This window comes from Adiantum capillus-veneris, chromosome 3 (assembly GCF_014529385.1).
Source record: "Adiantum capillus-veneris isolate H3 chromosome 3, ASM1452938v2, whole genome shotgun sequence".
Lineage (NCBI taxonomy): Eukaryota > Viridiplantae > Streptophyta > Polypodiopsida > Polypodiales > Pteridaceae > Adiantum > Adiantum capillus-veneris.
The window spans coordinates 33,312,309-33,332,946 of NC_140933.1; the positions used below are offsets into that span (position 1 = coordinate 33,312,309).

Here is a 20,638-nt window from a genome sequence, read left to right on the forward strand (position 1 = left end):
AAGCAAGGTGAGGAGTCACGATGGCCTGCTGAAGGTAAGGGGGGAGGGAGAAGATTTATCAAAAGTAGGTCTCAATCAGTTGTACAATTATAGAATTGTATTGTCTACATACACACATAATTAGGCCCCTATCACACTGGGCTGCGTGTCCATCATGAGTTGGATGACCATGATCAACATGCCCTTGCATGAGAAGAGTTCGGATTACAACAGCTAGCACAAATTTTTTCACACTGAGCACGTGTGAGAAATTAGAAAATTTGCTATGTGTCCAATAAAATGACAAGATTAGTGTTGGGGTTGAAGTTGGGCGGGCATGGGAGGCCGATACAGTTTTGGAAAAAGTGTGTCGCTAAGCTAGACGGACAACTAAGTTGGGGAAACATGGACAACATACCAGTGTGACAGGTGACTCCGTTGGCACACCCGTTGATTGGTGGAAGAGAATAAACGTTGTCTGCATGTCCCAATGTGACACAGGCGTTAGAAACTAGCGGTTCCAAGCTGACCTATCGATCGGTATGACCCCCACCACTGCCTTCGACAACGGATTGTGGATATCGGAAATGCACTTTCCCTTTGTCCCCAACCCCCCCACACAAATGCACGCACATCTAGATAGAGATGAAATTGTCAACAAATAGGGAGGTTAAAGTTTGTGTAAATGTTGAAAGAAAAGGGGATTTTTTTTATGGCCTTCAAAATGAAAAAAATTGAATCATCCTTAAGATGCCACTTATTTTTTCCAAACTCTATAAAGAAGTAGTAGAGATGCCTTTGTGTTAAGATGGGTCTACTTCCCGGAAGAAGGGCACTCTCTTCTGGGAGGAAGTGAAGAAAGAGAAGGCAGTCAATTGCTGGCCCATCAAAGAACACCATTTGGATGCCTGATGCAAGAGAAAAGAGGCTGTAGGAAAAAAACTTATCTTTTATGGGGAAGGAAGCGACGGTTCCAGTAGTGTCTTGTTCATTTTGCTGACAGATATTTGGAGCCAAAGGTGGTTCTTAACCACCCCTTCGGAAGAGTCCTTGGTGTTAGAATCAGATGGGACAATCAACCTATCACCATAGTAAATGTTTATGGCCCCTGCAACGCAAAGGGTAGAGCTAAACTGTGGATGCATCTCACGGATACTTCGATTGAAGGGGAGTAGCTGATGGTTGGAGATTTCAATATAGTCGAGAAAAGCAAGGATAGCACAGGCTCCGCTTGTCTACTTGCTGTCTTAGAAAAATATAAATGGCTGAGATTATGTGAGAAGTGTGCTATGATTGACTTGTGGGAAGTGGGCCCATGGAACAACATGCCTGGATTCACATACACAAGCCTTCAGTATGCCTGCACTACCTCCCGACGGGAAAGATGCTACTGCTCTCATCAAGCTGACTGGATCTCATCGACGTCAAAGATGAAGGTAATCTCAACAAAAAGCCTCTCCGATCACATGCCATTACACTTACAACTCAAGAAAGAAAAAGGGGGGGGGGGGGGGGGGGGGGGGGGGGGGGGGCAATCCCTGAGAGGGAAGAAAAAGCTTCTTCTTACAGGCACACACCTGTTCAAAGACCCTCTCTTCAGAAGCATCACCAAGAAAGCATTGGGAAACCTCAAGAAAGATGTTGGGATGAATAAACCTAGTGCTTGGAATGTATTTGTTCACAGTCTACAAAAAGCTATCAAAACTTCGGGTCCTCGGGTAAAAAATGCCAATGAGGCACATATAAAACATCTCGCAGAGGAGGTAGCGCAATTAGCCTCTAGAAAGACTGTCGGACTGGCTACCGAAGATGAGCACAAGCGATGGCTTGAAGCTAAATCTCACCTAGCCAACGAACAACTGGAGGAAATCAAGAAGGCGAGATTTCTATCTAGGGAAACTTTCCTGCAACTAGAGCCTTCTAACCAAGCATATTTTTTAATGGCTCTGAAAGTGAGGAAAAATCGAGGCCGCGTGCAAGTGCTCGATGATGAGAAAGGGAATACAATTCAAAACCAAGATGAGATGGCTGCACTTATGCTCAAGTATCTCAGCCAGATTATCAGCCAGCTTCAGACCCAATTCCAGGAAGTGAAAGAAGCCCGGACGTCTTTACTTCGAAGTGTTGAAAAGAAGATTCCCAAGAGGAAGCCAACCGCATGGAAAAGGCCATCCCTGAGGAGGAATGCCCAGTGGCACTAAAAGCTCTTGACAATGAAAGTCCCCCAGCTGGGATGGACTGACGACTAAATTCTTTAGGTAATTTTGGGATGATCTCAAGGGTCCACTCGCACGGATGGCCAATCTAGTTGTTTCCAAAGAGTCGCTGGATGCAAGTGTTAAGAGAGGGCTTATGCAGCCCATCCCCAAGAAGATTTTCTGCTCTCAACTTAAACACTGGTGTCCCATTACGATGATGCAATAGAATACAAAATTATTTCCAAGGCGATAGCTCTCAGACTTGCCCCCCTCTTCAGTTGGATCATCTCTCCCCATCAACTAGGATTCATTAAAGGGAGATCTATATATGACAATATCTTTGCAGCAATGGTAGGAATAGAGTATGCATCCTTCTCCAAGCAAGAGTGCATCTTGCTATAGCTGGACCTCGACAAATCCATGATAGGATAGAATGGTCCTATATAGAAGAAGTCATGGGAGCTCTGGGCTTTGGGCCTTGCCTTTGTCGCCTCATACACACACTAGGCGTTGGCAGCCAATCAGAGCTCCTGTTTAATGACAAAGTTGTGGGATCTTTTGAGGTTAAAAGGTCTATTAAGCAAAGATGTCCCTTGGCCCCCTTGATGTTCGCCATCGGGTTGCATCCTCTCATTACGATGCTCGAAGCCAGTGATGCGCGGGGAGAGATTCAAGGTTTGGCATTTCCGGGCAACGACCATCTACTACTGGCCAAGATGATTCACTCCTATTCTTGAAGGCGTTCCCTCAAGTTGTCAAAAGAGACCAGGAGATGGTGCAAACATTTTCCGTGGCCTCGGGATCCAAGTGCAATATTACAAGATGTTATGTATTGTTCTAGACAAGTCCTTTGAGGCTTGTTTGCCTCCGATCATGTGGATCATAACTCTGCTCTCTTGCATGACTTCACAAAAGCTTGCCCAGCTAGATCCCCCTCAAACACACGGCGGTTCCTTGCTTGCCAAATATGGTGCAGGAAGTAGTACCTGATTATTTAAGTGTAGAGGAGAAGAGCAGGACTTCCCATCCTGTTACTACCAAAGAATAGATCATTCTTGAAGAACTTAATTTGCCATATCCTTTGAATCTACTTGCATATATCCCATCCATGCCCTTGATTTCCTAGCATCCCATGAAAAGGTGGGCTAGGTCTTCACTGGCTATTCTACACCCCGAGCAACGATCTGACCCGATGCCTCTTTCTTGTATCTTTACGCCCATTGGCAGAGCACCCCACATCACTTTCCACATAAATATCTTCATATGTTGAGGCTATCTTGGCTTCCAGATGTTCTCTATGACTCCCTCCCACCGTTTTTCCGTCGAGTGCCTCTTCCATAATTTGTTGAGGGGGCTACACCAATTAGCCTCATGCATTATTGCATGGTAAATGCCTCTAGAGTGTGGTTTCCCATTCAAAGTTGGATTCACAAATTGGCATCACCACCTTATCAAGATCTTTAATCACCCTATAGACTAGTAAGATCTCAAAGCCATCCAGTTGAAATTCAATGGCTAAAGAGTCAGTAGTTTTCGAGCACTTCCTGTTGCCATCCCAGAATTACTCTAGTCGAACGAGCCCCTTATTATTCACCTTCCTGGCCATTTCTATCCAGTAAGGGCTTTGTGGCGGCCCCAATATTTTAGGGAGCCAAGGGGACCAGTGCAATATGGAGTTCTTAAAGTATCTGGTTACTTCCCCCCATTCCAAAACCTCAGCAACACTTTTTCACTTCCTCATCAGCTTCCCTGAGAGTCCACCAGATCTTAGATAAGACCACTTCGAGGCGAGAAGTACGGTACTATTTTCGGTTCGCTTCTTTGTTAGGAGAAAATTCAACTAACGGTCGCTTAATAAAGGAGACTTTTTCGAATATTGACTAAAATTAATTTATACAATGCAAGAAAATTCAAGTGTGACACTCTGAAATGAAATGTGAAATAAAAAGAACTCATCAATATATATGTGTATGTGTGTATCTATAGAATTTACTAGAATTATGCAAGGTGAACCTTCACTTAAATATTCTAAAACATTAGAATGCAAGAAAAATAAATACATATCACCATGCAAAATGAAAGGTGAAATAAAAAGATCCATTTACTCTTTTAAAATTCAAATAACATTTAAGGTAAGCCTCAATCATTACTAAAAAGATTGAAAGTATGACTAACCCAATTGTCCTCTAAGGATTAGTTTAAAAATCCAAAAAAGTAAAAGAGTCACGATGGCTTTCTAAAACAATAAGAAAGTGATAAAATCATTAGGTTGAGATCAACTAAAAATTGGCAGCGTTCGAGAAAGGATTGCCTCAATTTAGCCTTGAGCGAGTTGAAAATCGAGACTAGCCAGTTGCCAACCATAGTAAGGAAAGAGAAACATGTGAGAAAATAGTTAAAAAATCATACAAATTTTAAATTTTTGTTAGTATTTCCGATTTGCCTCTTTGTGAAGAAGAAAATCGGCCAACGATAACTTATAAAAGAGACTTTCCCGAATATTGACTATAATTAATTTATAGAAATCAAGAAAAGTCAAGCCATGTGAGGTAGTGAAATGAAATGTGAAATAAAAGAACTCATCAATATATAAGTATATGTATATGTGTGTGTATCTATAGAATTTACTAGAATTATGCAAGGTGAAGCTTCACTTTAACATTCTAAAAGAATAGAATGCCAGAAAAGTGAACACATGCCACAATGTCAAATGAAAGGTGAAATAAAAAGATCCATTTACTATTTTAAAACTTAAATAACATTCAACGTAAGTCCTCATCATCACTGAAAACATTCAAAGTATGTCTAACCCAACTCTCCTCAAAGGCTTCTTTTAGAAATCCAAAAACCATTCTTTTGGCCATGTTTTTCAAGGAAAACTATGTGGAGAGTGCATTGATAGAATTTCCACTTGGTCCAAGAAGACCTACACGAAATAAGAGTGAATTTTTCTATTTCATACCAAGGTTGAGAAGGTAATGTCAAAGAATTGAAGTCTCTCCCTTTTGTCTGATCTTGATCTTTATCATTTCGAAGTCAAGCTCAAACAAACTCTTTCACATGAAGGGCATAGTGAAATAGTTCTTGTCACAAACATTCAATCCGATCAACGGCCAAGCTTGAGGACAAAGAGGGATGCCTAGGAGCTACCTTTGAATGAGAATAAGTGGACGCCAAGGGTTGCATTAGAGCATGCACCTGATTGATGCCATCATTGTCTCTATATATTTTTTTGTGATGCATAATGTGCCTATAGTTGTCTCGAGAGGCTTGAATTCAATCGTCTTTTCCATCTAATCTCGCATAGTGAGTCCGTGGTAGCGTTGGATCCAGAGAGGTTGTTTGTGAGTGCAGAGAGAGAGAGAGGGAGAGCGGTTGTGTTTGTAGATCACAGGCATGTACGGTCGAGGCGGGTATAGCCTCTCGATGTGGGTGTGTTTACAGATTTGGGGAAAGTTTATGCATCATTGGGTATGGTTGTGTTGATGGGTCTGTTGTGCTGAGATGGTTATGGTTGGATATGTGTAGTTGGTGATGCCCAAAGGTGAGCCTGGTAGTAGAGATTTATAGAGAAGTGTGCGTATGTGTGAATTTTTGTGTGGTTAGGGGTGTCGGATATTCACTGGGCTATAGAGAGGTAGTTATTTTGTGTGCTAGGTGTTTTCCCCTTTCCCCTTTCCATCAGTGGTGCCCCCACTGAGGATCTATTGATTGCTCCTCGGTGAAGATTTAAAGCCTGAAGATGCTGCCCGATATCGACTTGGTTCTTGCTGGAGAAGAAGAGGCTGCACATTGGTTTTCCGACCTGGAGCTATACCTATTGAAGATGAGAATTTGTGGAGATGAAGCTAAATTGAAGGCCCTACCATTGGTTCTACAAGGACGAGCCAAATCCTGGTTTGAAGGATTGAAGGTTGCAGATCGACAGTTGTTGAGCGAGATTCACAAGCGATTTGTTGAAGCTTTTCAAAAGCCGGTTTCTCCATCAGACTTGGGTGAACAATTGAGCAAGCTGAAGCAGGATGTAAGTGAAGATTTTGCATTGTTTTTGGATAAATTTGAGTCTATTTGGGAGAGACTAGCTGTTGTTACATGTGTGCGAAATGGAGATCATTTCAAGCAAGAGAAATTTATAGCCTGCTTGCGTCTGCAAATCAAGGAGAAGGTCGAGTGTGGTGGTGCAGAGGACTATGCGCAAATGGTTTTCTTGGCGAAGGTAAAGAGCAGGAAAGCAAAGAGGAAGCTGGAGATGGGCTTGTTGAAGCCTGCAATTTATGGGTATAGCTTGACAACGGAGCTTCATCATGTGCCAAAAGAAAGTTCAAGTGTCAAAGAGGTAGTTGATTTGCCATTGGTAATCCATTTTGGTCATTTGTTTCAATTTGTACCTCCAATTTGGTGTGCGATGTACAAGTGTCTGTTAGCTCGGCTAGCAAGGATGCTATCCTAGCCGAAGTGTGTATGCATGAAGAAGCAAATGAAGCTATGGATCAGAGCTCATAGGACAAGTTTGAAGATGTTGGCAAAGCGATGGTCAAAGCTGTGTAGGAAGAAGCTAGACAGGGGGTTGGGCAACCTTGCCCTACTGATTGTGTTGAAGAGCGGCAATGCATTCCGGAAGGTGTTGGCGATGTCAACCTACCAAAAAATGAGGTAATAGATGGCTTTTTTTCTCGCTTAGTAGATGATATGGTCGTAGAAGAAGTCCTTGAAGAGCAGGTTAGTGTTCAAGCAATGGCGGTCGAGCAATCCAATTTGCTATCACCTGAAATGGTTGAAGATGTAGCATCAAAGGCTATGGTGGATAGAGATTGGCATGGTGAGTCAGGTATGGCGTGTATGCCATTTGAAGGACCTACAACAAAGGGTATGCTTAGAACATAGGTAGGTTTGGCTATGCAAGAACCAATGGTGGTGCAACCAAAGTTTGTCTAAGCTAGAAAATGGTCTATGCTAGGCAGAGGCAGCAGGCAAGTGCAGTGCAGAAGGCTAGGGCAGGTGCCAAGGACCTGGGCAGCCAAAGGGTAGCGAAAAAGTATGGCTAAAGCGCAATTTTAGGCCAAGAAGGCTCAAATACGCCTCAGTTAGGGTAGTAGATAAAGATGTTCAAAATTCCCTATTAGTGTCCTAAAATGTAGTGCTCAGTGTGCTCTAGAAGCTGGTCCAGACAGCTCGTCAAACGGAGGCCCAGTGCTCAAGATATTGCAGTTCAAAGTTAGAAAGTGTTGTAGATCCCCGACGGACAGGGCAGCTAGGGATAGGTGGCCCAGGAAGGTGTCAATGGATACATATGTAGTGCTTGAGTTACTGAGCCTACCGGTCATCTCGGATTGCCTATTGGAGCTCTGGTTAGCAAGTTAAGGTCGTTTGAAATTTTTCCTGGGGCCAGGTTTGAGCCCACTAGACCGCACTGGAAGATGTGCCAATGAGAAGTCACGGCACATGATTCCAAGCCTCGAGCACCGAGTAACGACCTGGGGAAACCTAGGGGAGTTGAAGATGATTTTTCAAATTTTGGTCGCCTCGGATTGTGAGCCCGGGAAAGTTGAAGTTCGGCGAATACGAGGGGTTTTAAAGTCGAGAGCTATGTTTGTTAGCCAGAACTTATGACTCAGGTATCGAACCTTCGAGCAGCAAGTAGCACATGCTTAAAATTGGTAGGAGAAGTTTTTATTTTAGGGAGTTTTGGTGATCTTAGTCACCCCCTTGAGACTAGGAAGCCCGCCTGCTGCCACGTGACACTGAATAAACCCATAAGTGGACGCAAAATCAAGGAGTTTGTGGTATAAAGGGAAGGGAGTGACAAGCATGAAGGTAACGAGCCATGGAGCTTGGTGACCTTGCAGCCATGGCGGTCGTGCCACAGGCGCTGCGTTGGATGTCACATGGCCTTGTTGGGCGTATTGTGGTGGGTTTTGACTAACTGGGAGGCGCGGTGGTGCACGCCCGTGTGAGGGGGGGAACTTGTCTGGCGGTGACGATTTCAAGGTGATGACATGGCGGACGCCATTAGGGGATCATTCCCGTGGGCCATGGTCCCTACCTTTTGAAGGCCAGAGGGGAGGCAATAGCGACATTGCTACTGCCCCCTCCCAGGTGCAAAGCAAGTGGGGTGTCCCACGGTGGAGTGAGTAGAGAAGCCAGAAGCAGGGTAATGAGCATGGGGGAGAGAGAGAAAGGCCCCGAAGGCCACCATGGGTATAAAGTGAAGAAATTCGGCCAAGCAAAAGGAGGGCCACCCGAGCAAAGGCCCCCAAGTGCAAAGAAGAAGACGCCATGTGTTCAAACGAGGGCAACTAGTTAAGCCGAGTAGAGACCAAGGCAAGTGCAAAGAAGAAGGCCACCATGTGTTCAAACGAGGGCAACTAGGTAAGTCGAGTACAGGCAAAGACCAAGGCAAGAGCAAAGAGGGAAGGCCATACCAAAAAATGCAAGGAGGGGAGAGAAAAGAAGAGAGAAGAAGGCAAGTGTGAGTCGGACAAAGAGGACCAAATTTGGGCCAAAGAGACAGTGCAAAGCTAGGCCCCCACAAAGGGGTGAAAATGAAGGAGAAAAAAAATATAAAAAAAAGAAAATCCAAGGGGAAATAGCAACCTCGCTAATGCCCCCCCCCCCCCCCCCCCCCCCCCCCCCCCCCCCCAAAGTGCAAAAGAGAGAGGAGGAGAGAAGATAGAGTAAAGCGGTTTCCCCCTTCCAAAAATGCCAAGTCAAGTTTCCAAATGGACCAATTAAAGTGTAAATTCCAAAATTAAAGTCCCCCTCTATAAAAGTCAAAATTGGATCAAATTAGGGGCTTTTCTGGTGCCGTTTGAAGCGTGCAAAGTGGAGTTCTTTGACAAGCTAGTCTTTTGTAACTTTTTCTTAAAAATGGCCATAGTGATGGCAGTGCTAGCCAGATGTGTGTGCCCCCCCGGACCGACAGTGTTTTGTGTGAGAGAGTGAGATTGAGCGGTTGTGAGTGTGTGTAAGGGTGGACACAGGCCGTGGTAGTAGGTGTGTGTGATGTGGTGGATTTGAGGAGTGTGTGAGGAGTGTAAATTGAGGAGGCGGTGGTCTGCTAGTGTAAGGTGTGTTTTTTGAAGGTGTTTTCCAAGAGGATAAGGGTGATATGGATACCCTGAGCTATTGAGAGGCCCTTATGTTTGTGCCGGGTGTGTTCCCCCATTCCCCCTCTCCATCTTCTGGTGCTCCCACTAAGGAGCATGCTGATTGCTCCCAGTTAATAAAAAAGAAGCGGTTTTCGCGTTGGAAGTCATGGCAGCTGGAAGCTATGGACTGATTCTCATAGGCGAAGAGAACCCTGATGAGTGGATGTCGTATTTTGAGCTGTATATGCTATTGTTGCGTATGCCGAACGACGATAGCAAAATGCATACTTTTCCTTTGGTGATGTGTGGTAAAGCTAAAGTATGGTATGAAGCATTCGAAGGTGAGCCGAAGCAAGCATGGCCGGCTCTAGGGGCGAGGTTTCTTCGTAACTTTCGCAAGGAAGCATCCCTAGTCGATATGGATGCGAAGCTAAAGGGGCTTAAGCAAGATGTAACTAAAGAGTTCAATATGTTTTTAGTTCATTTTGAAGAGTGTTGGGTAGAGCTAGCGACAACCATGCAGTTGGCTAATGGAGACTACTTCAAGGTGGATAAGTTCATGGCGTGTCTGCATCCATCCCAAGGTGAGAGAGAAAGTAGATTTCAAGAGCCCAGAGAATTACAACTTGGTGTGGTAGCCATTTCCCGATCAAAGAGAAAAAAGATAAAGAAAAAGATAGAGTAGGGTGTGTCAGGCTATGAGGTGATGGCCCATGTTCAGCCGCAGAGTCTGAGGGAGGCTATACACGAGGAAAAATATGGAACCCGAGGTGTAGTTGTTGTGCTGCAAAATTGGGTGCACACGGTGCAAGGTTTGTCTAATAAAATGTAGGAGTTCCGGCTTAGTGTCTTGGATAGAGGATAGCCAAGATGAGCAAGCCTAGTAGGGCAAGGCCCCTACCAGGTAGGTGTTACAATTGCGGAGAAGAGGGGCACTATGCACCTCATTGTCAACTAGAGAGAGAGAGAGAGGAGGTATCTACCCGCTTTTTGGTAGAGGTCGAGGTCAAGGTCAATATAATGGTCCAAGAGAACAAGCGGTGGAGGATCCAGTGCAGCCAGCTCCACCAAGTGGAGGCGAGGTCTCAAGAGTAAACATTATAGGGGTGGATAAGCAGGATGGCGAGGTTTTGGTCAATAAGAGAGCGAGAGTCAAGAGGGAGACAGAGATAGAGCGGGAAACCAGATCTCGCAAAGGCAAAGAGAAGGTGTATGAAGGTAGAGAGAAACCCGAGCCTAGCAAAAGAAGGAGGTGTTGCAAAATCAAAAAAGCGGATTTCCAGCTAAGGCGTGGCTATCCCGAGTACAATCTTGGTGAGTGAGGTTCAAAATCAAAAAGCAAACATTACTTTTGGTCAGCTGTTAGCCTTAACTCCAAAGTTAAGAAGGCAGTGGTCTACAAGTGTTAGCACCTGGCTGCCGAGAGCTAAGGGGAATGTGCAAGCGGTGCAAAATATTGATTTGAGGGTAGGTAGACCATTGATGTTCTTCCTCTAGTGGATGCGATTATAGAAAAGAGGATGCAGGGTACAAGCCTACATAGATGGTGGAGCGCAGGTCTGTGTCATGACTGAAGCAGCCATGAAAGAGACAGGGGTCAAGGCAGTAGTCAAGTCCGTTGTGCGCATGAGGATGGCCAACCATACTAACGCCAGAGTCTCGGTGTGGCTCAGGATGTGAAGGTCAAGGTGATGGGCATAGAGTGACCATTAGACTTCTTTGTGATGAAAGCAGGAGATAATTCTTATCCAATAATTTTGGGTAGGCCATGGATGTTGGCAATAGGTGCTAAGTGAGACTGGGAGAACAAAGTGTTGGGCCTTGCCTGACATGAAAGAGGCAGACAAGTTGTGCTTGCTTTGAAGACAAAGGAGAGCAGTTCTCGTCCTATGGCAGTTAAAGATGAGGTGACACGAAGAGCTACGAATACGAGACAGAGACAGGTTATGATGAAGGCTACACTAGCATAGAGGAAGAGGAGAGCGAGAACAACATTCTTAAGATAGATGCAGACTTATTTGAAGTCACCATAGATGACTCCCCACCTAAAGAAGAAGGTATGAAGCCTCAAGCTCATGGTTTAAGCGTAGAGGAGGTTTCAATCATGTTGAGTGAAGATTTAACCAAAGGTGAAAAGGAAGGTTATGTTCAACTATGTGTGTCCTATCCAAATCTAATTGTGATGGAGTACAAACATTTCCGTGGTGCAAAGGGGGTAGAGCACAAGATTGTTCTTAAGGAGGGACGTAGGCCTAAAGCACAGAAGCTGAGAAAACTAGGGGAAATACAAAAGGAGGCCCTTTGGAAGGAGATCAATAAGCTACTAGATGTTGGAATCATATTCCTTGTGAAAGAGTCAGAGTGGGTCTCGCCAGTGGTTATAACCCCTAAGAAGAATGGGAAATGGAGAGTGTGTGTTGACTACAAGTCCCTGAATGCCGTGACCAAGAGGAATCACTATCCATTGCCATTCCAATACAAGATCTTAAACCAGGTGGCTGGGCATGAGAGATACTTGATTATGGATTTCTTTTCGGGGTACTTTCAGATAGGGGTTGTTGGATGATATCGGCTGTTACAGTTCAAGGTTTGAGCACCTCTCGAAGCTACATTTATACTTTCAAAGGCTAGATTAAGAAGGAGGTCAGTTAAACCCCAAGAAGTGCAAGCTAGCACAACCTTGAGCGCAGTTGTTGGGCCATGGGGTGTCACAAAACAGTATAGAGGCTGATCCCAAAAAGGTAAAGGAATTGGCGTTGATGGAGCCACCATCAGATGCACAAGGTTTGGCTTTATTTGTTCATAAGTTGAAGTATCTATCACACGTTTCTTTTGGATGCTATCGCAATATGTGCATCCTCTTCAAAAGAGGGCTCAGCAGGTGCATGGTTATGTGTGGGATGGAGAAGCTCAAGAGGCTTTTGATAGGGTCAAGGATATTTTGTGTCAGTTTGCCAGTGGTATGTCCTCCCAATCGAGAGGAGGACTTCTATGTGTCTACGACAGTAGGCACAATTGCTATTGGAGTGGTTCTACTACAAAAGGTAGGGAGTAGCTACAAGCCCATATATTTTGAAAGCAGGGTGATTAGACCAGGAGAGGCTACCTACACCGAGGTGGAGCAATGGGTGATGGCTCTAGTCTTCACTTGCAGGAAGTTCAAGGTGCATTTGATTGTGCACAAGTTTTTTGTGTTGACAGCTAATAATCTATTGCCAGAGGTAGTGCTACATTTGAAGCCAAGAAGGAGGATTATGAAGTGGGTGATGGAGCTGCAACAGTTCAAGTTCAAGTTTAAGGTAGATCACAGGAGTCGGTCTTACTTGGCAAACATTATTGTCAGCAAGGCCGTCAATTTGCCGGCCTATCCAAGAGTGGTACAAGATGAAGCTAAGGAGGAGCCGACTTTGGAGAACGCTTTTACAATGTGGTTTGATGGAGCGTATCGAAGGGTAGTACAAAAAGTAGGAGGAGGTGTGGTGATACACGACCCACATGGTAAAGCTATATTCTCGAAGGTGTATGATCTAGAGGATGTCCACACCAATAATGAGGCGGAGTATATCACTTTGCATTTGGGTCTAAAGCAGTGTGTAGAGTTTGGCATTTCAAGGGTGGTAGTGAAGGGAGATGTGCTGCTAGTCATCAAGCAGCTGCTAGGCCAATGGTAGGTAAAATGGGATTCATTGAAGCATTGAATCTTTTCCATCAAGAAGATGCTAAAGTCTTTTGAAGAGGTCCAATTCAAGCATGTGCGGAGAGTGCAGAACCAAGAGGCGGACCGACTAGCAAGTACCAAAGTGCAAGTGCATGTTGCAAGTCTATATGTGGCCCCAGCCACTTATGCAGGTAGGGAAACTTCAAAGGAGATTGAAGGAGTTTTTAGTACATGGGAAATGTTCAGAGGGTTTGTCCAAGCTACAAAAGAGAAGACTGGTGCAAAAGGCCCATAAATTCACACTGGTAGGTGAGTATCTCATGAACTATCGGTGTGACGGAGTGCTTAGAAGGGTGCTGTACAAGGAAGAGATAGGAATGGTGCTAGAACAATGCCACAAGGAAGGTGGACATTAGGGCAAAGACCAGGTTCTGTTTTGAGTGCTTAGAGAAGGCTTTTGGTGCCCTTCCATTGTGAAGGGCGTGCATTACTGGTGCAAGACGTGCCACGAATGTCAAACTATAGGTGAAAGACGACTGGTAGCGGACTCACAAGGTGACATCATCGCACAAAGTGCTTTCAAGAAGTGGGGTCTAAATGCTATAGGCCCTCTCCCAAAGTCTACAAGTGGTAAAAAGTAAGTGGTGGTAGCCATTGACTACCTTACAAGATGGGTTGAGGCCAACAATGCCGTGAAGGAAGTAAATACTAATGTGGTTGCTCAATTTGTGTTTGATAACATCTGTTGCCATTTTGGTGTTCCATGGGTGTTAGTTTTTGATATGTGTCAAGGGTTTAAAAGCAAGCTCATGAGCACATTAGTGGAGAAGCTAAAGATTGAGCATCAGTTTTCCTCGCCCTATCATCCCCAATGCAATGGTCTAGTCGAGAATTCTAATGGACAAATCGTCAAGATGTTAACGAAGTATGTGTATAAGCAGGAAGCTGAGTGGGAGACAAATTGAGAGAAGTGTCTATGGGCATATAGAACGTCCTATAAAGTGGATACAAACTTCACACTATTCGAGATAGTCCATGGTAAGGAGGCTCTGTTGCCAGTGCATGCATAGTTAGGCGCTTTGAAGGGTATGTGGAGTTTCAATGCCACCCAACAAGGAGTTCTATAGGATCAGATAGCCAGTTTAGAGGCTTTGCGGATGGATAGAGAGGAAGCGGCAGACTATTATGTGAAGCAAAAAGAGAAGCGGATTGCCAAGTTTAATTAGAACCTGCCAGACAAGAAGATAGAAGAAGGAGACCTAGTCATGAAGTACGAAAGCTACCTGGATTTCACATTCCAGAAGCAGTTTGAAGAAGAAGTGGACAAGCCCGTATAAAGTGCAAAAGGGTATTGCAAGAGGGATTTAGTGCCTGAGGTGCAGCAAATTGTAGTCAACGGGATTAGGCAACCCACCTAAATCATGTGGGGTGAGAGAGAAAAGAGATGAAGCTTTTGTACATAGCCTGTACATACATTATGGTTTTGCGAATGCTCTTAATCGTCAGTTTGATGTGCTAGTTTCAAAGTTTTGTACATATGCTTTTGGTCGAACATAAATGTTCAACGATGGGGCTGGGCAATGATGGTGCAACCAAAGTTGGTCTAAGCTAGGAAATGGTTTATGCCAGGCATAGGCAGTAGGCAAGTGAAGTGTAGAAGGCTACGATAGGTGCCAAGGACCTGGGCCACCAAAGGGTGGTGGAAAATATGGCTAAAGCGGCTTTTTGGGCCAAGAAGGCTCAATTGGGGTAGTAGATAAAGATGTTCAAAATTCCCTATTAGTGTCCTAAAATGTAGTGTTCAGTGTGCTCTAAAAGCCGGTCCAGACGTCTCGTCAAACGGAGCCCCGGTGCTCAAGATATTGCAGTTCAAAGTTAGGAAGTGTTGCAGATCCTCGACGGATAGGGCAGCTAGGGACAGGTGACCCAGGCAGGTGTCAGTGGATATGTATGTAGTGCTCAAGTTACGGAGCCTACCGGTCTTCTTGGATTTCCAATCGGAGCTCTGGTTAGTGTTGCATTTTTTTTCTAGCCAAGGGCATGGGGATTTCGACAAAGAATCAGAGCATTTGCATGAGATTTGAGTGTTGAAGCGATCTTGAAAGGTTGTTTTATCATAATTTTCACGGCGATGATCTCACTTGGTCTACTTTAAGGAGTTGTTTTGGCAGGGTATCATATGCTTGGAAATGCTACAATGAAGTCCTCGACCTTGACGACTAAAGACTGAGATCAGTCTCACTGCTAGAGGTGTACAAAGGAAGCTGGGAAAGACTTTGAAGAGGGTGGCCACAAATGGAGGCTTATTGTTTTTTGCATATCATCTGTGATTTTATCGTATTGTGCGAGTGTGTGAGTGCAAGAGTGTGTGTGTTTGTCAAAGGGAGTTCCGGGAAGCCTTTGTCAAATGTTTAAAAAAGTGCTCTAATATGTCTGTTCAATGTGCTACGGGGATGGTGTTGAATGTGCTGAGGGAGGCCGAGTACCGCCAGGTGTCCACCAAGCTTATGAGAGGGGCAGCCTTTTTGCAAGACAAAGAGGGTCCGAGCAGGCCATGAGATAGGGGAATGTTAGTTTCCATTAGCAACATGAGAGGGGCAAAGAGTCGAGAGTGGGGGTGTGAACCCACACTTGTGTTTTTTTTAAGATAGCTATTATTTTTGGAATGTCCATGTTGACGAGGGGTGGCCTGAGAGAGGTGTCGATTAGTGGAGGGACATTTTGGAGGGTTGCAAAAAAGAAGAGCCGCGTGCAGAGATGGGTTGTAGGGAGACGAGGCGAATGGGGGCTCTCAGCAGGCCACGCTGAGGGGGTATTGACTATTTGAAGGGGGGCACATTGCTGCCTTGCATGCTATGCAGAGGAGGAGGCTATTACCTGGTTGAGCATGAGAGGGTACAGGCACTGTTTGGTTGCCTTGCAGAGACAGACGGATTTTTCCATGCCGAGCAAGGGCTGTGACATATCAGAGAGCGAGGAGATGTTGAGTGGGATGTAGACATGAGGAGGGCATACAAGATGAGAGAGAGATCCTCACTGTGTGGGTAACTGTTGAGTCGAGAGAGGTAGGCTCTGGCTGTGCCGAGAGCGTTTGTGAGAGAGCATGGGAGGCCGTTTTGTCACAGGCTATGATGAGGTTGCAGGCCGTGAGTTGCCAGGCTAAGCAAGAAGAGGAGAGTAAGTGAGAGAGGGCTTTGCCCTGTGCGAAAACTAGTGAGGAGAGAGATTAGGAGAGAGAACCCCACCTTGCACTGCCGAGAGTAGTCGAGAAAGAGAGAGAAAGATTCTCCCTGTGAAGTAAATAAGGAGAGAGAAGACCTCTTTTTCTTGAGTTGGGTGTGAGAATTGTAAAAAGTCAATCATAGATGGGTGCTTGCATTTCTTAACAAAGGGACCATAGAGAGAGAAAGAGGACGCTTGGGATGCCTGTTCGGGTCTACTATTGAGAGAGAGTGAGTGAGTTTGCCATGAGGCTATTGTGTGTGTGTGTGTGTGTGTGTGTGAGAGAGAGAGAGAGAGAGAGAGAGAGAGAGAGAGAGAGAGAGAGAGAGAGAGAGAGAGAGAGAGAGAGAGAGAGAGAGAGAGAGAGAGAGAGAGAGAGAGAGAGAGAGAGAGAGAAACGGGTCATCGCGCTTCCCTATAGGGTGTAAGCCAAATACCTGCGCTTCCCTATAGGGTGTAAGCCCTGATACCTTCAAGCAAAGTGGAAGCCTACAAAGCTACATTGACGAAAGGTTTTGAAGAAAAAGATAAGTTTTGTAAAACTTGTTGTAAAAACAATATTTTCACTATTCAAATTGCTCAATAATTTCACAATATCTCGTTCTCGTCTCGATTTTCGTCTCTCTTTCAAACTAAAGACAACATTCTCTCTCTTCCTTTTTGCTAAACTATTAAGTGATCATGTTCTTGGATAATCATTAATACAATCAGGCACCGAGACTACATCGCACATTCCTTGGTAGCAGATTTTAGCAGCACTCTCCAGCCATAGTTCCTTGTTGCTGGGCTTGGGTTGGGAGTTTGTTTTTTTGTTTGCTTAGTTTTTGGTCCTGCTCCATGGCCCAGGCACAGAAAAATATCCATCAGTTAGCAGGTTATGGTGGTTTAAAATTTTTCCTGGGGCTGGGTCTGACCCCACTTAACCACACTGGAAGATGTGCCATCTGGTTTTTTTTAGGCCTCAACGAGGTTTAAGTACGTAGGGCATGCCGAGTAGAGTCAACAAGAGGTGACGGCACATGATTCCAAGCCTCCAGCACCGAGTTACGGCCTGGGGAAACCTAGGGCAGTTGAAGATAAAGTGTTTGCAATTTGTTTTTCAAATTTTGGTCGCCTCGGATTGCGACCCTGGGAAAGTTGAGGCTCAACGAATACGGGGGGTTTTAAAGTCGAGAGCCGTGGTTGTTAGCTGGAACTTATGACTCGGGTATCAGACCTTAGAGCAGCAAGTATCACATGCTTAAGAGTGGCAGGATAATTTTTTCTTTTAGGGAGTTTTGGTGATCTTAGTCACCCCCTGAGACTAGGACGCCCGACAGCTGCCACGTGGTGCTCAATAAACCCATAAGCGGGCGCAAAATCAAGGAGTTCGTGGTATAAAGGGCAGGGCGTGCAAAGCATGAAGGTAACAAGCCATGGAGCTTGGTGGGCTTGCAGCCATGGCGTTCGTGCCATTGGCGCTGCGTTGGATGTCGTGCGGCCCTGTTTGGCGTATTGTGGCGAGTTTTGGGCGTCGGGCAGAGCGGCGCGATGCCGCGCGTCCGCGTGAGGGGAAAACATTGTCTGGTGGCGGCGATTTCCTGGTGATGATGTGGCGCGCCATTAGGGATCATTCCCCTGGGCCATGGGACCTACCTTTTGAAGGCCAGAGGGGAGGCAGTAGCGACCTCGCTACTACCCCCCTCCCCGGTGCAAAGCAAGTAGGGTATCCCACGGTGGAGTGAGTAGAGAAGCCAGAAGCAGGGCAGTAAGCATGGGGGGAGAGAGAGAAAGGCCCTAAAGGCCACCATGGGTATAAAGTGAAGACATTCGTCCAAGCAAAAGCAGGGCCAGCCGAGCAAAGGCCCCCATGTACAAAGAAGAAGGCCGCCATGTGTTCAAAGGAGGGCAACTAGGTAATCCGAGTAGAGGCAAAGACCAAGGAAAGTGCAAAGAAGAAGGCCGCCATGTGTACAAACGAGGGAAACCAGGTAAGTGTGAGCAGTGTAAATTAAGGAGGCGGTGGTCTGCTAGTGTAAGGTGTGTTTTTTGAAGATGTTTTCTAAGAGGATAGGGGTGTTGTGGATACCGCGAGCTATAGAGAGGCCCTTGTGTTTGTTTCGGGTGCGTTTCCCCATTCCCCCTCTGCAATGGTGGTGGAATATAGGTTGCCAATGATGGGTGTTATCATATTGATGGACATGCTTTTGAAAGTTGCTTTACAGGTAGTTTTGTACGGTTTGCATGACATGCTTTTGAAAATTGCTTTACAGGTAGTTTTGTATGGTTTGCAAAGCTCTCTTGATGAGGGGTCTGCTATGGAGAGCTCTCTAGCAGGTGAGAGGATAATGATGTATGGCACAGGTGCTTCACAGGTTGGTTTACAGGTTTGTTTTGTGTATGAAATTGACTAATGGATAGAGGTTGTTGAAAATTGATGCTATGCCAAGCTGCACAAGGGGCTTGTTTTTGGGTTTACAGGTGCAAAAAAATGGTTGATTATGCATGTACTACAGACGGATGGCTATGCTCAATGCCATGTATTTGATCTTGGTGGAGTTTACATCATAGTTGGGAGAGCCTATGGCTTTCCATTTGATCTAGGGGGATCCTACAACTGATAAAATCTCTCTCTATCTATCTACAGCTTATGTACATACTAAGTGTCAGTTTTCTAATATGCAATCATATCTTATCTAAATAATACAGTGGTTTAGCATGAATGCTCAACAGCGGGTTGGGCAATGATGATACAGCTGAAGATGGTCATCCTATGGAAATGCAAGAAGCCCAGGCATGGTAGTTTGTAGGCAAATGACAAGGACATTGAGCAGGTATTTGATGCAGCCAGGATACAGGTACACCGAGATGGAGCACTCACTAGTAGAAGCTGCAACTGTTTTTTGCTATCATAGGTGACAGGAGAAAATGTTGATATCACAAGATTGGGAATGAGACAAGGGATGCTAGCTGATATAGGTGTTATGAGGTTTACGATATGGGATTTTGATTGAGATATTTGTAAGACACGCTAGTTGATAGGTTATTCAACCCGATAGTGCTCTTTTTTTTATATGTATGCTAATTATGGTATTCCTACCAAAGCACTTGAAGCTTTTGGTTGATTCTTCCCAAAGTACTATCCATTTGGAGGGCATTGAAGCTCATTGATTCTATGGCAAGGAGGCATGACGGCGGGAAGCTAAGCACATTTTTTCTAACGAAAAGAAGCTCAAGAGTCGAAAGGGTGTGCATAAGGAGAAGTCGAAGGAGGTTTCTTCAACGACCAACCAGGGTCAATAGTCGATCGACGGCGTGGGAAAGAGGACCAAAGTAAAGATCTTATAAAGTGAATGCAAAATTAGCTTGCAACTAAAAAAAAGGGAATCGAATGAGCTATGGGGGTGCTATAGCTGTCAATTGAAGAAGATGCTGAGGTGGGTGGAAAAGGAGAGATGAGCGTCAGTATGCATGGGAAAGTAGGCTTGTGATGACTAAGGTTGGAAGAAGGAGTACAGGGCTGGAGGTCGACATGTAGGAAAAGAAGAAGCACCTTTGATTGCAAAAAGAATGAGGGAGCTCTGAAGACATGAAGGGGACGGAAGGCCAGTGGATGGCGAGAGTGAGGAGGGTCGAAAGCAGCAAAGGGGGAGGTTGCCAAGGTCAACAAGCTAGGAGAAGCGTGATTTTTGAGAAGGAGGAGCAACTTGGGGTTTTGAAGGAGCACTACTCAAGAACTACTACAGGAGAGTAGGAGTACGAGCAATTTTGGATGGCTATGAGCAGTTAACAGAGGTGGGTGGGTTATGCCATCGAAAGGAAGCTCCAAGGCTAGCTGCGAACAAGGAAGTTCAGAAAGGGCTGAACGACGGCCAATTTATGAGAAAGTTTGAGGGGAGGACTAGTGGGAAGTGCACGATGAGTGCATGGTAGAAGAGGAAGAGAAGGAAGGGAGCCACCGATCAGATGAGCAACCAAGCTTGAGGAGGAACATGGCTGCCTTTGAATGAGAATATGTGGACGCCAAGGGTTGCATCAGAGCACACACCTGATTGATGCCATCATTGTATCTATATGTTTTTTTGTGATGCATAATGTGCTTGTAGTTGTCTCGAGAGGATTGAATTCAATCGTTTGCGCATTGAGTCTGAAGTAGCGTTGGCTCTGGACAGGTTGTGTGTGAGTGCAGAGAGAGAGAGAGGGAGAGCGGTTGTGTTTGCAGATCACGGGTGTGTACGATCGAGGCAGGTATAGCCTCCCGGTGTGGGTGTGTTTACAGAATTGGGGAAAGTGTATGCATCATTGGGTATGGTTGTGTTGATGGGTCTGTTGTGCTGAGATGGTTATGGTTGGATATGTGTAGCTAGTCATGCCCAAAGGCGAGCCTGGTAGTAGAGATTTATAGAGATGTGTGTATGTGTGTGAATTTCTTTGTGGTTAGGGGTGTCGGATATTAACTAGGCTATAGAGAGGCAATTATTTTGTGTGCTGGGTGTTTTCCCCCTTCCCCCTTT

The 20,638-nt window shown here is 45.3% G+C and overlaps 2 pseudogenes; both read left to right on the plus strand.

Moving 5' to 3' along the window:
* Positions 1-5,919: 5,919 nt before the first annotated feature.
* Positions 5,920-7,112, plus strand: LOC147460714 (uncharacterized; annotated as a pseudogene).
* Positions 7,113-19,713: 12,601 nt separating this feature from the next.
* LOC147460715 (uncharacterized) lies at positions 19,714-20,057 on the plus strand (annotated as a pseudogene).
* Positions 20,058-20,638: the final 581 nt, after the last annotated feature.